General features: G+C 38.7%; 1 protein-coding gene across 15 annotated transcripts in view; it reads right to left on the bottom strand.

Moving 5' to 3' along the window:
- LOC113061602 (myocyte-specific enhancer factor 2A-like) overlaps positions 1-15,269 on the bottom strand; it is a 91,047-nt gene extending 75,778 nt beyond the window's left edge. For 13 of the 15 annotated variants that reach the window (XM_026230855.1, XM_026230859.1, XM_026230866.1 and 10 more), the window contains exons 1-2: positions 11,447-11,625; positions 7,229-7,370 (exon numbers count right to left, since the gene is read on the bottom strand). The gene's annotated coding sequence lies outside the window, so the exon portion shown is untranslated. Of the gene's footprint in view, positions 1-7,228; positions 7,371-11,446; positions 11,626-14,973 lie in introns of those variants that run through there. The other 2 variants (XM_026230856.1, XM_026230869.1) reach the window with 2 other exon arrangements.
- Between the last annotated feature and the right edge of the window lie 3,357 nt (positions 15,270-18,626).

The following is an 18,626-nucleotide window of genomic DNA, read 5'->3' as shown; positions in this document are numbered from 1 at the left end:
TTTTAGGTCTGCATCAGCCGTCAGGCATATTTCTCATTGGTGCACGAAATGCAACGACGATGCAAGCGTCATTGCATTTTAAACTCTTTTGTCAGCCTATCCAGTTGAACCCACTAGATGTGATGCTGCTAAGTTGTTCATTCAATATATCACGGAAAATGAGATGTTGATTACGTCAAAACTGAAACCAAGTCATTAACACAGAATGCACATTTATCACATTTTCTAGAGGGTCAGCGTGGCACTCGCGTCTCGCACAAGAGACCGGCATGTTTAGAAAGCCAAGTAAAATGAATGTAAGTACATCAGTTTTTCCCCATCCCACTGTTTTTAACTGAAGAAAGTTGCCTACTCTTTGGGATTGGTTTTTGCTCCTTTGTATTGAACTATAAATACGTTTTGTTTCATCGAATTTAGTTTTTCAGTCATTTTGACAACCCTAACTGTATCTTAAAAAAAATCCAACAAAACAAAGTCACGTGTGCATCTTTTGTTGTATGCATCTTTATGTTTAAACTACTCAGACTTTTACTGAGGGAGTGGCGTCATGTTTTCCCTCACTGTAAAGTGCCAGCACCAGAGGGAGGGTGATGTCATGCCTGTAAAACTGATACCTCCCTCTCCTGGCTTCCACTTCTTTCTCCTTACATGGCAGAGGTCAACTACTTCATATCGGTTCCCAACGAATGGGCCATTCAGCTCCTACCAATCTCGCCATGCTTCCTCTGCTTCGCGGCGATATCAGGATATCGGCATGGCAAGCCGAGTGATAAATAGATGCACACTGTTGACCTGTTAAGAGTTAATCTCATCACTGTGCAAAATCAATGAAAGGAGAAACCTAATAAAACATGTACATGCTGCAGAAATTGACTATGGTTAACTATTCACAATAATCCGTTACGGCTCAGAACAACATGCAAGACTATGGAGAGAAAATCTCAATGACAGTCAAAGCACCTGAAGCTACCCGATACTGTTCTCAGTCAAGTCATGTCATACCGGTTTTAAATCATTATGTTCGGCAATGAAATGTGTTGAATTCAACCTAGCTGAACGGACCTTATGGAGAGAAAACAGGATGGTGTTTTTCTGAAGCTTGAGATTGTTTCCATCCGGCAACAGAATAAAAATCAAGATGGAAGAGGGCCCGGCTATAGTCAAATTCTTCAGCTGAACACCAGTAAAATAAAAGACCTCATTGAAATAGCATTGTGCTGAATATGGATCTAAAGGCATGGGCAATTTGCCTCTCAGCGCAGTTAAGACAAAGAGCTCCATTTACAACCAGGATGGAGCTTTTTACATGGACATCCTGCTATCAGTGTGCTGCAGACAGTGGAAAGATGGAAAATATTCCAGGTGGCCTCCATAAATCACTGAAGTCATATATTACTGGAATTACGTCTCCGCAAATTCATGGGGATTAGGGTAATTTAAAACTCCTTCGCCGTTAGATGTGACAGTGTGCCAAAAGTATATCGGCATGGTTCACAGCCAGATCGGACATGTGTTTAGGGTTAGAGAAGAATCGCGATGTACAAAAGACGGTAATTTAGCATTTTATATTCTGAACATATCTGGCTGTCATTACAATGATATAATGGCCTCATCACCAGCATGAGTTTCTCTTTCTTCTCGCAGTGGCTCCTGATCAGACTAAAACTTAAATCCAAAGTAGAAAACCAAAGAATGGATGGCAATAATTAAATGGCCACAAATAAAAATGTACAATATGGCTCCCTGACTGTCATGTATCACATCTTTTATATCCTTTTGCAACCACAAACTCACCAAACCTCTCCAACAACTGGAAAAACACAGATGAGATCCCTTTTTCTTCTTTTTCTCGTGCGTTATGTCCTACTATGCTACAGGTTCTGACATGACTTGAAACGCAACAATGCTCATTTATGATTAACTGATACAGTTGTGACAAAACAAACAACATTTTTTTGGAATGACCGTTTTTATCAGTAATTAATCATACAGTAGTTTTATTTCCTTCATGACTGAATGCATTACTCTACCTAGCATTATCATTTCAACATTCCGTCAGGTTCAAGTGAGTTAAAAGAGAGAAATGTGCTTCTGGCAAAAAGGGAAAGTCTTGAAAAAAAAAAACACACCCAGGACATGTAGATGGTTTTGCTATTATGATTTACATGCCAAACATGCTTTTAGCTCGCTTGTGACAGGGCTGGGCAATTTATTGACTTTTCACAATTTATATTCAAGGCTTCTGCTGCCACTGCAAAACAAAACAACATTGTGAACATTGTAATGATTTTAATGCAACTTTTATTTAGTCTCTAATGTCAGCTGCATTTGAGTTAATAATTAAATTAATATCTGTGAATGGCCATTTGAATTAGCTAATTCAATATATGTATTTCATGTCAATCAAATGATTCATCTGCCAAAGAAAGTCTCTGTGGCATTTTAAAAAGTTGTATTAAAAATATGCAGATATTTAATGTTGTTTATTATTATGTACTGTATTGTTATATTATTGCATATTAACACAAATTATTTGCCTATTCTTTTTTTACATTGTCTATACTTAATTAAAACTCTTAAAATTGAAAAATATTTTTATCTAGACTTTTTGCATTAAACATTTCATATCTAATTTGCTACAATGGTTACTCAGTTGCTCTTATTGACAGTTCCTCAACCAATAAATATGACAATAATTATTCTTAATATTAATATAAATATAAAAAATATATATTAAGATATTTACTGAACATCATAAATTGTTTCTTCTAGCTATTTCACCCAGCACTAGTGTCTAAAATAAACTGCCATATGGGAATATCTGAGAATAATGAATCTCACTTTGATCAAATGTGAGACTGCAAAACAAGAATTATAAAGTATAATATACTATACTATGCTATGCTATGCTATGCTATGCTATGCTATACTATACAGTGATTTATGTGTTTTGCCAACAATAATAGTGAAGGAATTTTAACTAATTGGAATAAAAATTTTCTTTGAACTGAAAGCATTAAAGACACTCTGGCAGTACAACTCTGTTATGAATGACAGACGATGTGCCATTATGCAATAACAATTCTTTAAAACTACAAACAAAGTGATGATAGAAAACAATAATGTGACATGAAAACTACATCACATTCAAAACTCACCCACTATGATCTAAGAGAAAAACAACAAGCCAGAAGGGATGTCGGCTCGAAACAATATAAGCACAATATTACTGTATGGTTCTATTGAGACATGCTTCTCTCTTAAAGTGCGTCCACGATAGGATTCAATGCTGATATCCTGAGCACACGGAGCAGTGCACGGCTGCAGTTTGAAGCATATATCAGTGCCCACAGAGCAGAGGTAATGAGAGACAGGGGGGGGGTCGGCGGAACACAGGTGCAGTCTGCGTCACTCCTCCGAGCCATCATACCACACGCTCACAGAAGCCCACCTCAAAGCCACACTTGCTTACTTGTACCCTCAGTGACATCACGTGACCAATGGAGGGCTGAGAGAGAGGACTTTCACAAGCTTTTAAAGTTATTATTTCGCATGTGCTTTGTCTCACACTCAGAAAGTAATTCAGAGTTGTTAGAGGAAACATTCATAGAGTTTAACATATTGAAAAAGATTTTTACCATTAATCGTGAAAAATGTATAGTATGTCCAATAATTGTGAAATAGAAAAATTTGTGTGTGTGTGTGTGTGTGTGTGTGTATACATACATATTATATATATGAAGAAAGTCTCTTATGCTCAAGGCTGCAATTATTTAATCATGAATACATTATTGTGAAATATTACTGCAATTTAAAATAATATGTTACATTTTGAAAAAAATTTTCAAAATTTTTTGAAAATTTCATTATTCAGTGTCACATGTTCCTTCAGAAATCATTCTAATATGCTGATTTGGTTCTCAATAAAAATTTCCATATTTTTGTGAACACTATGAATCTTTTTTACAGCATTCTTCAATATTTAAAAAAAATATATTTTTTTTTGTTTATTTTTGAAAGTTCAAAAGAACGGCATTTATTGAAATATAAACATTCTGTAAAATGATCCATGTCTTTACTACTACAACACAACACTAAAATAAATACATAAATACAAAATAACAGTTTAAAAACAATGTCCCCAACAGAGGACAAAATGTTTTGCTGGATCCCAGAAGGATAAAGAGGCACTCTGATGACAAGTACAACAACAGATAAAAGACATAATCCTCATCACAGTGGCACTTCAAGATAAAATGGCACTCACAGGAGTTCATAATGAAGCTTGTGTTCAAGGCTAATCGCTGACCCGCAAAATGAGATAATCTATGGTAAATTACCCTCCATGGACTACCCGGATTAATGTTCAGCACTTGAAGGTTTTGTTTTGGCCTGGTGTTGAGTAACATGAGACTCCTCCCTAAGCTGCCCTCTTAACCCTGAGAGGGCAGCGTGGTGGCAGGGTGAGGAGGCAGAGAGGAAGAGGATCAGTAGGGAAAGAGGATTAGCAGATTTGGGCTGCTGCTCTGGCCCCAGCCTCACACCCGTGATGCCGAGGACCCAGGCATGGCCTAGAGACACCTGAAGCCAGGTCGTCAAGCATGGCCGCATCTTTGGGAAGGGCAAAGGAGACAGGAAAGAGGCTGTCAATCCTTAAGCCGCTCTGCACTGCTCAGCAGCACATGTGCTGAGTGGACCGTATAGCTGGCTTACCACCAGAGGTCACAGCCAAGGGCAGAGCAGTCGAAAGGTCAACACTAGCTGTTTCTTTAGACAATGCAGGTGTGGCTTTCCCATCGTGCTGTGCTAAAGAGGTAGATCATTCACAGCAGATGACATTTGGAATTAAACATGCTGTTACATCAAACATGTATGGTCAGAAACAAATGGGTTTCTAAAGTTGCATCTTTATGCATGGAAAAATCTAACTGGTCAAATGCTTGGCCAGTGCCAGTGCAAAATCACAAACTGAACCTAACAATACAATGTTCCCTAGAAACTTTGAAATGCTCACAGTATTAAAAATGATCTTGATATTGTTTAAATAGAAATTTGATACAGTGTGTCTATAGCACTCTGAGACTACAGTCTCAATTAAACTTCGGAGGATCATTAATGTTTAATAGCCTTTAATGAATGTCAGAAGTTAAATGGAAATTATCGATCAACTGAATAAAGTTCGTGCACATTCACCACATATTTGAATCTACAAAGATGGTAGAAAGTTTGTGTTCATAAACGTTTTGGTTGGGTAATACTGACAACTTATCCCAGCATTCTTGACTAAATTTGGTTTTTGATGACCCAGCCAGACCCCAGCGGCTTTTCTAGGTAGTGACAAATAGAGAAACATGAATTAATTCAGCTGACGTGTGTCTAGCCAGATAATTCTCAGTTGTAAGTCCCTCTCACATGCTCTTATTTAATTATAATTGTGTGCATGCTTTTTTGCCCCAGTCATTCTGCAACACTGGCTATGCACTTTAAATATAATTCAACCAATATTAACTCTGAAATCTTATCCACATGTCAAAAAGTGAGCTGTATTTTCATTAGGTGAGGAGGCCTATGCAAATTTGGATGCTAACCCCCAGGCCACTGGTTTGGAAATCATCATCACTAAATATTAAGAAGCTGCCTAATAAAGCTAAAAACTGAGGAGCCTAAAAACCTGATAGATGGTTTTATTTGGCAAGAGCAGTTGAACCCTATTTATGGCTTGTAACAGACGCAGTTGTGTGTGCATGCTAGGTAAATGAGGAGCTAATATTTTGATACACATCTTAAATTGCGTTTGTTTGTTTTTTGTTTGCCTAAGTAACATGTTCCTCATATCCTTTGGTAAATTATTTAGAATCAAAAGTGCGGCGCTGTGGCGTGGTGGTGGGACAGGAGGCAGCCAGAGGTTTCTGGTTTTGGAGCTGCTACTTATGGGGTGACCCCGCTGGGACATCGTACATTCCGTTGGGTTAGAGAGTCGATCCAAAAACCACAGATAATAGAGAGGGAAGTCTGCGCAGACTAAATTCAACTGAATATATGCATGTGGATGCATATTCATAACTCTGCCCTTATTGGTGATTAAAGCAGCTCATTTATATGCCTTTTATGGTACATAAAAAAATCCTTCAAGATGTTCCCAGAGGAGGGAAAAAGGTCTGCATTGCCCACACAAGCAAACTATGATACAAACATTATCTGCTGGGCTCAAGATTCTGCATCCTGCCTCCAGGTCTCACGGGAGAATGCTGGAATCTCCAGCTCAATGATAGAGTTCCAATAAACAATGAATCACGCTGCTCTGAGCAAGTGTGAAAGAGAGCCGTTGCACAAAAAGAAAACCGAGCGTGACTTAATGGACATGGTGCAAAAGCATGGCACATTCCATTGGGCTGATCTGAAAAATATTTAGAACAGAACTGCTAAAGTGTCTTCGCACACAGGGAAAAAGAATAGGCATGCGACAAGAGCATTCACACAAGTAATGAGCATGACACGTCAAATGCAGAGTCAATGACGTCCCCTGAAAACGGCCTGTTTCCAGTAAAGATTGCACAAATGCGTCATTAAATGTATCATTGAGTGGTTTGGTTGTTACTTGTTTTGCTTTATATTAGAAATTGATGACATCAAACCAACGTCAAACAAAGATCCTTAAGCCCGTTTCATTTACGGATAACTGATGCAGATGAAACGTACAGATTTTGGATCAGAATCTGGGTCTGTAAATAATAGATTGCTTCACATCATCAGCAGTGAGAATGAAGAATAAATATAATTTAAAGAAAAGGTACAGACTAACAAAATTACGTACCAGTACCCTTGTTTTGAAAAGGTCCTGCCTCCAATTGTTAACTAACATTTGTGGCCAACTTTGAGACTGAACAATGCACGCTTTGCCAGCTGCAGCTGACTCAAATAAAACACTTAAGAACAGGGTGTTTCACTTTAAATTCAGCTAACATGAAATTAAATGTCAAATTAAACACTACAGCTTCAGCATAGACAGTGTAACTCCTATTTGGAACAAGCCAAACAACTTGTTTTCAACAGAGTTTCACCATATAAATCACATCGAGTACGGCAGGCACTCAACATTAGACGTCAACTGACCATATGGCACTGTATCATGTTTACTTCATTAAATTTAATACAAAAAAGTGAGCCAGTGTATAATTCAAACAGATGCTGAATTGTTTGACAGGAAGAGAAGAAGAGTTGGGCTTACCCTAACAAATGAAGCAGCACAATTCTCAGTCCTGGACCCAAATATCCAGCTCAAGTCTTATTCACGTTATTTCTTCTTTTGCTTTCAGTGCTTCTCTCTACTTGGAGCTTCCTGGTGCTTTCTCCTCCTCGGGTAAAATGCCCTGTTTGGGGGGAAGGGAAGAGAGGAAAAGTGTTTCGCTCAGTGATTCAGAAGCATGGTGTAAACGCCAGCCTTCTCTTTCTGACAACCAGCGTTAATTGCAGATCAGACTCGCCCACACACTCCAGACTCTCTCTATTCACTCTCTCCTGGAAGGAGCTGAGAGCAGGCTGTGAGATTGGAGTGCTATGAACAGCACAGTGGGAGATGCTCTAACCCCCACCCTGAGCAACACCAATCACCACCTCTGGAGCTCGACTTCACCACAGCTGACTTTATTTCACAAGAATGGCACAGGCATGGACAGATGCCCACGAGACTATGCAATCTGACAGGGCGGTACAAGTGCATCATATAGCATATGCTATAAATCTGTTGCGTTAACTACAGTCTATTTCAAGCCTACAGGAGAAATATTAAGAAGCAGGCCTGAGAAAAATTCTATAGCCAAAGTGCACTCAGATCTCAAGCTGGAAGATGCAAGAAGTCACATGTCAGTTAGAATGACGATTAAGGCTGATGAGTCTAACCTGGAAAACTTAATAGATACTGACTGCATTAATTTTATTCACCTGAATCAGCAGTGACGGAGGTCGAAAAGAGGAGTGATTTTAATTAAATTAACGTTGAAAAAAACAAACAAGGACATATAAATTGCAGCATCATCTGAAGAAAATATCACTTATGTTGTCAGTATCTTGTGATTAGGGCTGCACAGTTAAGACAAAAATCATAATTGTCGATTATTCCCTTGAAATTGTAATTGCGATTGTTAATGTTAATTATCACAATTTAAATTGAATGATGTTTATACCATTGGTCCAACTGCATGCCGTATTTTTATATGAAAGCTGAAAACACTTTAACTGAAAACCTTTTAGTGCTTTTCCATAGTTTTAAGCCTCAAATGTCAACTATACATCGGATTGGTTTCTTCTTTAAATTATTAATATAGTATTAATATAGTATTATAATGTTATACTGAAACTAAAATTAAATCAATGGAAAAACCTGTAAGATAACATGTAGAAAGAAAAAAAACACATCCTAAACATGCAAAAAAAAATAAGTGGACTTCGAACGATTAATTGCCGCTTTGAATGATTACGTATTGTGGCATCCATAATTGTAATTCCGATTAAAATTTTCATTTAATTGTACATCCCTACTAGTGACAAAGAAACAATACATGATAAACAAAAGATGCTTTATTAAAAGGGCACAGCAGAACACCAATTTCAAGAGTGATGTATATTGCGCTTTAGCGGATTTGAAGAGGGCCATGTTGGGTGAACAGCATTCAGAATATTAAAAGAATTCCTTCGCTGACTAATTCATTGTGTAAACAGAAAGCTATTGAGTTTCGGTGTGATGTTTTCAGTGCTGACTTTGCACCCATGTTTAGTTTGGGCTTATTAAACTATAATGAAGTCGCACAGAAAGCCAGATGGAAAAAAGTGTGATGGCATTATACACTTGACTGGGATAATAATTCTTTACAATGTACTTCAGATGAAAACGAGGGCAGCAAAACAAATTTAATTAAAACATATTTTAATGTGGTTTGCAACAAAACAACTTCAGTGTGTGCTGTAAGCACGGTTCATAAAGTAATATTTCAGTCAGAGTGCACAGAGATCAAATAATCAAAAAGCGCCAATTCTGACACCAAGGCTGATTAAATCCCTGTACTTCTCAAATACGTACTTCATATTTTCTTACGGTATTATATAAAGCTTGGGTTCAACTTGAAATGTTTGTGCTGCTAATGAAGTGCAATATGTGCAATATGTGTAAGGATAGGGACAGGATTCACGGTGTGGTTAGGTTTATGAATGAGTTAAAGAGCAGGGGTAGAATCAACAGTGTAATTATAGATTTTATAATTATAGAATAAATTGCAGAAATAATTACAAATGTAATTACATGCAGGTATATAAAAGTGCATAATTTAGGTAGCATACAATTAATGTACAATTTTATTTTACAAATGTATCATGTGCTTAATTAAAAAATTAGTACAAAGAAGTTAAAATGGATGTACAGTAAAGCTTGATTTTGATTATTTAACCTTAATTCTTATTTACTTAATAGAAAATGAACAAGAATAAAATGAACACTCATGCACTGGGCTCACTTTATTTATTTTTTTGCACTTCATATTCTGTTACACCATTTCTCTGTGCAGCTTGAAATATTGAACTAATCAATGAATCTACAGTGTGCTGGGCCCTGACTACAGGTTGTAAGCCTCTTAAAATCAGAACAATCAGTGTGACAGACAAACATTCTTCCTGAGGTCATTTTCATGATGATGTACCGTGACCTGATTGCCTGCCTTGTGTGGCTCGTAAATACAATGCTTGCCAGGCACAAGCAATGAGCAACCCTATGAAAACAGCCCCATTTAGCCTTTGACATTCGGACAACAGGTCGAGACATTGTGGCTTACTTTAGTATTGGTTTTATCAATTGAATATCTTTATCAATATAAAATATTGATAAATATTTGAATTGTTAAAAACTGGCATACTTAAAACATTCTGTGAAAGTCCAAATGACATATCATCTTGTAATGTTGCGTTTAAGGCGAGTCTAAGGCATTTTACCGATAACTAAATTGCGGCCTGCAGGCGAATAACAGAGGCATGTGTAATCTTACAAGCACAAGTACTACACTTTCTGCCTGTGGATGATTAGGCTGTAAGTAAATCAAGTAAACAATGAAGCTAATATTTAAAACAAGCATTTATTAAGTTGATACCAAATTCTTTTTGCAGTATAATCTATTAGTCTAGATTGTTTTTTGTTTTGTTTTTTTACTAATAACTGGGAATTAACCTATTGTTGGTTAATGGCAAAACTAAACATGAATGAAATTTAAATTATATTTAATTTAATAACTTTATTCCAGTAATGACCTTGCAGATGAGTCACAATCAAGTACCACACAATAGTTAGACCTCTTACTAGTTTGTAACAAGTTGACCTCAAGAATAACATTTAATCACAAGTGAAATGAATATCCTATTAGAAGATAATTGATGGCACACACAGTTTATTCACTAACATACAGTATAAGAGACTCCAATAAACCTGCCATGCTTCATCAATGTAACACTTCGTGCTGTAAACTGGTGTCAACTATCCAAAGCTCTGCAAGAGACCAGCACCATCTAGATTTCAGAGAGAAAACTATCTGCAATCACTTCCAAATTTCAAAATCATTCTTAAAGTTAGGCATAATAGAAAAGCAATAACTTTCCCTAATATTCATAAAGTGGTCGGACATGCTTTAGATGGCTTCGGAAGTAATATCCTACAGTACATTTTAACCCTGTTGACTGTGCTTGTTTTAATGTGTCTTAGAATGTACAATATTTACTAATCCCAAATTACAGTGTCTGAAGTACAATACATTAATATAACCAGCTGTCTCTGCTAGTTTGGGTGTTTTAAACAAATGTTTCTTCCAAAAAGCAATATCAAATGCATTAAATATCTGTCTTGCAAATTCAACCAACCAGTCAACACATTCAGAGACAAAAGTAAGAAAACATTATGTCACAGGGGTCCTGAAGTTGATCTTGCTCTGTTCTAAAGTTCTGAACCTCAGCAGTTTGACACTACCTGAATATTCAGAAGCGAAAGCTTAACGGTTTGCAAAGTATATAGACACAAATTCGAACATTAGAGTAAATATCTCACTACCCGCTGGCTTTCTTGACTAACATCTGTCGTATTTAATCGCCCCTCCAAAAAATATTAACGCCGCCCGGAAAATAGAGCTCAACACTTGCCAAGTGTCAAAGTGGACTGAACCCAAAAAACAGGCTCTTCTTCACAGAGAATTACGAGCACAAAACATTGCTGTCCTTCAGTCTGGAGCTCGCGACTAGTACCAAACACATCCAGACGTACTGCCGACCACTGAGACACACATATTAGAAACATCTTTAGCTCCCCAAACGAACTGTAACGCGTTTAATTTGCGCTCATCCAGTCTCACTCCACGACTCCCTCCTCTCTCTCTTGACTCCGCTGCTGGGTAACATTGTTGCTATTTTTGAGACTTACCTTTTTTTCTTAGCGGTCCCCCTCGCTGTATATAGATACTGTGTATCAGTGACTCCCGTGGATACACTGTGACATAAATGTATTTTCAGTCACACTTACACACGGCTTCTATTTTCGGGAGCTGAGCTGACAAACTCAGAAGAGGCAGCAGTCGCTCTTGACACAACATAAGCTCCTCCCCCAATATGACGAATACTGGACGGAGTCAACCTCCTACGGCAAGCATCTTTCACATTATATTCTTTAAAACCGAATAGTGTCTAATGGCTTTCTTTAATCTTTCTTTCTTTTAAGATTTGAAATAGGGACTAGGTTCTTTTTCAATTTTACTAGTAACTATCCTTTTGTCACAGATAGGCCTAATAATGCCTAATTAATAACTTTAGGCCTATCAGGTTACTGGAATCTATAGCCTACTTATTTATTTGATAGTAGGCTTTCGGTACCTATTTTTAAGATATAACTACTCACTAATATCTCAACTGCATTTTTTTATATATGTAATGACCAGTCAAACAGACTACTTTATAGATTAAAAATCATATTAGCAATGTCAGAAATCTGAATTATCACAATGCATATTAGTGTCTAATATATAGGTACTAATGTATTTAGTTGTTACTAATAGCAAGAAGGCAACTGTAAAACTGGAATACTATAGTAGGTCAAAATATCAGAATAACTAAGCTACAAGTACTTGTTCCTAAAAATGTAATTTAAGTCAAACAGATTACATCATATACTAATTAGAATCTTACAAGAAATTTTATAATTATCAGAATGCATATTAATGTCTAATAAGTAGGTACTAATGTCTTAAATTTTACAGTAAAACTGAAATACTAGTATGCTTAAATACTGGAGTAACTAAGAAGAACTGATCTGTAAAGAAGTTAGTTACAAATAAAACTGGAAAATTTAAACACCAAGAACTTGAAAACAGAGGCTACTAGTCAGTCATTTTCTAAACCACAGATCTCCATATAGTTAAATGGAAAAGTTTTAGGATAGTGGGGGGAATAAACTTCTCACTATTGGATTACTTTGTAGTAATTCGCCAAATACAATTAAAACAGATTGTAACAATATCCTACACTGTTTGTTGTCTTGATATTGTGTATTGTTTTTGCCTATTTATTTTTACTCACTTATTTTTTATCTGTTTTCTGTTTCTTGCCACTTGTCAACCTGTCTGTGCACTGGAAACTTCTGTCACCAAGATAATTTCCTAGTGTGTGAAAGCACACTTGGCAATAAAGCTTTTTCTGAAACTATATTGTTTTATGAGGAATAATTGTTACTTTGGCTTGCCATAAAAAAATGCCGCCTCCTCGTCCTCCACCTCCTACTCTACTCGTGTCTCATCTAAAGTTTAAAAACAAATATGAAAAACTCAAGAATAGCGAGTTAAACATGATTAAAACAACACGAAAGGAGTCCGACACTGTGTTCGGTCAATGTTAAAAGGCGGCAAAGCAAGTGAGCGCGCGACATGAGGCGAGAAAGAGAGGAAACGGCTCCCCAACCGCCACAACATGACATCACTGTTTAACAGTTTTAGAAAGCGAGGAAACAACCAGAATAGCCAAGTATAGGCTATGTGCATGTCATCGAATCAAGGAAGTGACCGTTAAAGCACCGTTCCCCAAAAACTTAACAAGGACGGCACTGTTGAGTAAAATCCTCCACAGCAACGATTAGTTGCTGCTTGCTAAAGGCCCGTTACATCCAGAGCAATTTTAATATTTATTATGGTCGTTAGGCTGGCACTACCTTAGATACGATTGACGTAAGTTCTATAAGACAACAGTAACAATAGGGTCAGTGCTTTTGAAGTGACATGTTTGTCATCCAATCGAATCCCTCAGCGGCTTGTCAGTGACGAATCAGAGAAAAGAGGTTGGCTGCGTTTTACGTTGCATGTGGCAGTGTCACGTGTAGTTGTAGGATCTGTGTAAGAGGTGTGGTACTGTACTGAACGAGCTGTTTTTGCTGGGACCTAAAGAGAATTTGTGTTACCACCGTTTTACCACGTGAAATTTGACATACAGGACATCAAATGAATTATCATGTTAAAACAATGCAAAACAGTTATACAATGACGAATAAATAAAACAAACCAGAATCAGTTTCAGAATCAGAGGCCTCCATAAATTATTTAAATTTTTCAAAATTCAGTTTTTTTTTTCATTTGAAACACTACATAAGCCATATCTTATTACTAAAATACAGCAAGCATGTCATCGCTTTCATAACTTTCTAATATGCAGTATTAACTTGTGTAACAATGCAGAGAAATTCAGGTGATTACTAATACACACTGACCTCATTATCCAGTGTTTTCTTCTTCAAAATTGTCTTCTTCATATTTTGGCTTCAAAATATGTAAGACATAAATATAAGCAATCATCATAGATTCACACAACAATCAAAAGTGGCAACTTAGCCACTTTAAGATCATCTTAAGAACATTTTTGCACTTTGGGTAAACAGTTGGCAGCATGAATAATTTATTGTAATTTTAGCAGAATTTTAGAATGTTAAGATAAAATAACATATTTTCCTTGCTGATCATTCCTAACAACGCCTGAAATGTAAAAGTACTTCATTATATGCTAATTGCTTTTACTTTTTTTGTGATGTGGGGCCAAGTATGGAGACCCATACTCATAATGTGTGCTCTGATTTTAACCATCCAAGTGCACACACACACACACACACACACACAGTAATGAACAAGAACGAACACACACCAAGAGCAGTTAGCAGCCAATGGTGCAGTGCCCACGGAGCAGTTGGCAGTTCGGTGCCTTGCTCAAGGGTCTCACCTCAGTCGTTGTATTGAAGGTAGAAGAGGGGGCTGGTTATTCGCCCACCCCCAACAATTCCTACCAGACTTGAGACTCGAACCCACAACCTTCAGGTTACAAGTCCGACTCTCTATTCACGACTGCTCCATATTGGTTATATAATATTGGTTATATAAGATATCGGTTCCTTAAGACAAGTACATGTGCCACATCAATTAAACATACAACAGAACGATAGAAATATTACAACAGAAAATATAGCTGTAGAATCCACAGCAAACTCATACTGCATTAAGTAACTTCTGGAAAGAGGCTATGGATATTGATGAAATCCCTGATTATGTGCATTCTGTGACTTCACATTTTTTCACATTCTATTTGAAGCCTTGTAAGCTGGAGCTGTACATAAAAATAGTTCCATCAGGGCTAGGCACAGACTCTGGATCCCACAATTATTATGAAGAAAACAGAAAATATAGAAAGTTAAAAGATGGACAAATATATATATATATATATATATATATATATATATATATATATATATATATATATATATATATATATATATATATATATATATATATACATATACATTATAATCTGCTTGCATTATTCCATACTTACCAATTACAAGCAGTCAGGTCATGTGCTAATATTGTGTATACAATGCATCTACCCCATTGCCCCTCTCCATATGTGAATGACTGTGTATCTCACCTGTTTCTTGTGATGATCAATTACTTTCACAGAACCTGCTGCTAATGCCTTCCTCAGGTATTTTTCTCAGATGTGCCTCTCTTAGTTTCCTAATTTCCCTTGTATTACCCTAATTATTTCCCTCGTTCTCTGTCTCTCTTTTTGTCTGCCTTCCTCTCTCACGTTCTCTCTCTCTCTCTTGCTTTCTGTCTCCCTTGTTTTCCTCAAAGCCAGACCAGCTGGCTTTGGATGGCTTTCTTCTTGCCCCTGTGAGGCCTGACTTCACACTCTCGTCCCTGGGTCTTTCTGCCGGAAGGGAGCTGGGTGACAGAAGTTTGAAGGGTAGGATCCCAGATGGACGCTGACATGCTGGGCATGCGTGTATGTGACAGGGCTTGGCTCAGGGGAGTGGTGGACCAGCCGCAGCTGTCACTCACCAATACCAAGGGTGTTACATGTATTTCGTGTTGTTATTATTATTAATAAAAGTGGAAAAAATGTGCTGATCAGAGAACAACAATGCCTGTCTGTTCATAAGAGATGGAAGAAAGGAGAAAGGAAAGGCACAGAATTCCCTGTTGTTTCGCTTTCTCATAAAAAAGTCTTGCCAGCACTGCCACCAATACTTCATAGTGTAATTTTACTTGCCAATAGAAGTTATCCAAACATGAACAATCAACATTTGAGCAAAATTTATTTATTTTGCCATAAAGTTTTGGGTTCAACAAAATAGTGAAAAATAAGCCAGCTGAAGCACTTATATTTCCCTGCCAGCTTAAGTTAAAGTTTTGTATTGATGGGTCATTAAGTACTAGAGAATTGCAGTGGGGTTTATAAAGCATACTCAAATAGAAGACAGCTGACATTTTCAGCATTGTACCCAACCACAAATAGCTCCAGACTGCTTAGATACTACGCCACCAATTAAATAAAGGATATTATAATATCATTCATATAACATATTTAAGCACCATAGTCAAGTTAGAGTTTCGGTCTTAACTTTCTTTTTGAAGAACAACAGGCTCATTGGACTCATAAACACACTGAAGGTCATCGTTTTGACAGCAGATTGTTGACTAACACATCATTACAAGTAGAACTAGGCAGTACTAAACTAGCCAAAGTCCTTCATATATCCCGCTCATTGTCCACAGTTCCCAGCTCATGCACAGAAATGGTTCCTCAATGTTAAGTATAATGTGACCTTCCAATAAATATTGAAAACAATAAGTTATTCATATATTAATTAAGTGAAAGAGCATCTTGATACAATAAGTTACCACTTGTTAATGCACTAAGGATCATATAGAAACACTTTTATAGCATATAGGTTAATATTAAATTCCATAAACGAATCAATTTTAGCATTTCAAGTTAAACAAACTAACAAATGAATATTAGTTATTATAAATTAACCTGACTAATATAGTCATATGATATAGTAAAGTTGAAATGTACGTGACCTACACAAATAGATGCTGAAAACATCTTGATCACTTTTAATTCATGATACCGTCTAAGGTTAACCCTGGTTCCTCGAGGGAATGAGATGCTGCATCAAGAACGAATGGGGAACGCGTCCAGCATGACGTCTCTGAATAACGTGTATAATCAGTCCAATGGAAGGGCAAGATGTCATTGGTGGGTGACGTCAGAGACCAGGAAGCATAAAGCATGAGCGGCAAAGCCAGTAATCAGCCTCAAAGGATGAAGCAAGTGCCGGCCAGAAATGCCGGAAGTGTGGCACTGCGACGCAGCGTCTCGTTCCGTCGAGGAACCAGGGTTACATATGTAACATTAGACGTTCCTCTTCAGGAACTCGAGCTGCGTCAAGAATGAATGGGGAATGAGAATGCTCATGCCGCCAGACTTTCAAATCTCTGCCTAGTGTGGAAGAGCACAGCTAAAGTAAGAGAAAGAGAAGGAGCCTGTCAGAAATCGGGGACAACCCGTCCAATGGCCAAACTTCAATAGGAGTGAGTCTTGACCCCCAGGAGAGGGGAGATCAGAGGACTCGAGGTTTAGGATAGCATCCTCACCACCGCTTAGCATAAGCTTCTTCTGGCCGGACACCTAAGCCTCAGCGCACATGGAGGAAACATGTAATCAGAGGGTTTCTGCCGACTGACTGGCCACTGTGAGGGGCGCAGAAGTCCACCATGGCAGCCACGTAGACCTTCAGGGTGGAGTGGGTCAACCTTGCGGAGAGCCTACAGGAACTCCAGCTCTGTACCAACCGGGCAGTTAACTGGGTCGAGCTGGCAGTCTCCGCACCAAGAAGTGAAAAGCTTCCACTTCAAGGCATACAGTTTCCTCATTGCTCTGGATTGGAGAACAGTCTTAACAACCTCGGTTGAGAGACCGGAAGCTAAGAGTTGTGCTTCCTCAGAGACCACACCTACAGCCTCTAAGATCCATGCGGGTGAGAGGAATTCGTATGCTAGTTGTATAAACGGCGTGAGTGCAGACCTCCTTGGTGGTTGATGTAAGAGACCACCGCTGTGTTGTCGGTGCGCACCAACACATGGTGACCTCTTAGGTCTGGGAGAAAATAACGAAGTGCACGAAGCACGGCCAGCATCTCCAGGCAGTTGATGTGCCATGTCAGATGACCACCACTCCACATACCGCGGGCAGGGTGGCCACTCATGACAGCACCCCAGCCGGTAGGGGCGCGCCTGTCGCTAGCATCACACAGCGACAAGGAGCTCCGAGGACCAGGCCCTGAGACAAGAACCAAGGCTTCCTCCACATATCCAAGGCATGTAGGCAGCACCACGTGACCTAAGCATGCAAAGTGGGCTTCCCTTCAGGGAGAACACCTTGGTTCTGAGAAACCACTGTAGGGGTCTCATGTACAGCAGACCAATATTATTCACGTTGGACGCAGCTGCCATCAGACCCAGCGATCTCCGTGACTGCTTGACAGTGAGTGACTGGCCTTCTCTCACTCTCGCGACTGCAGTGATGATCGACTTGATCCGAGCAGGTGACATATGTGCCTGCATCATGGTCAAATCCCACACCATGCCCTGATAAGTGGTTCTCTGTACTGGAGAAAGCACACTTTTCTTGGCGTTAAGTCTTAACCCCAGCTCTTTCATGTGAGTGAGAACGACACCTTGGTGCCGAACCGTCATCTGCTCAGATTGAGCTGATATCAACCAATCGTCAATGTGGTGGAGTCAAGTGCATCTTTTTGATAGATTGTGACACACCAGTCCTCGGACTTGGCCTGTGCAGGCGTGCTGAACTTCAGTCCCCTGACTGTGCAGTTCAAAAAGCACAGATCTAAAAAAGGACGCAACACCTCATCCTTCCTCGGAACAGTGAAGTACCGGCTGTAGGACCTGGACTCTGCAACCCAAGGAGGGACCACCTCGATGGCCTCCATCCTCAGAGAGAGTCTACTTCTGTTACATTACCAGAGCCTGCTTGGTGCCCACCAGAACTGGATTCTGTGGCCTCTCACTACAGTGTGCAAGACCCACTGAGACACATTTGGCAGTAGTTTTCACGCTGTCAAATAGTCTACTAAGGGAATCAGCCTCTCAAGACTGATCTCTGGTGGCATCAGAGCAATTAGGGGATGGCCGAACTAGCTGCTCTGGAAACCTCCCAGGAGGTCGCGAGCCTCTTAGCACCGCCACGTTTCCGGGTGGTAACTGAGAGAA

This window comes from Carassius auratus, chromosome 43, assembly GCF_003368295.1.
Source record: "Carassius auratus strain Wakin chromosome 43, ASM336829v1, whole genome shotgun sequence".
In the NCBI taxonomy this organism is placed as follows: Eukaryota; Metazoa; Chordata; class Actinopteri; order Cypriniformes; family Cyprinidae; genus Carassius; species Carassius auratus.
This window is presented reverse-complemented; position numbering and strand designations above follow the sequence as displayed.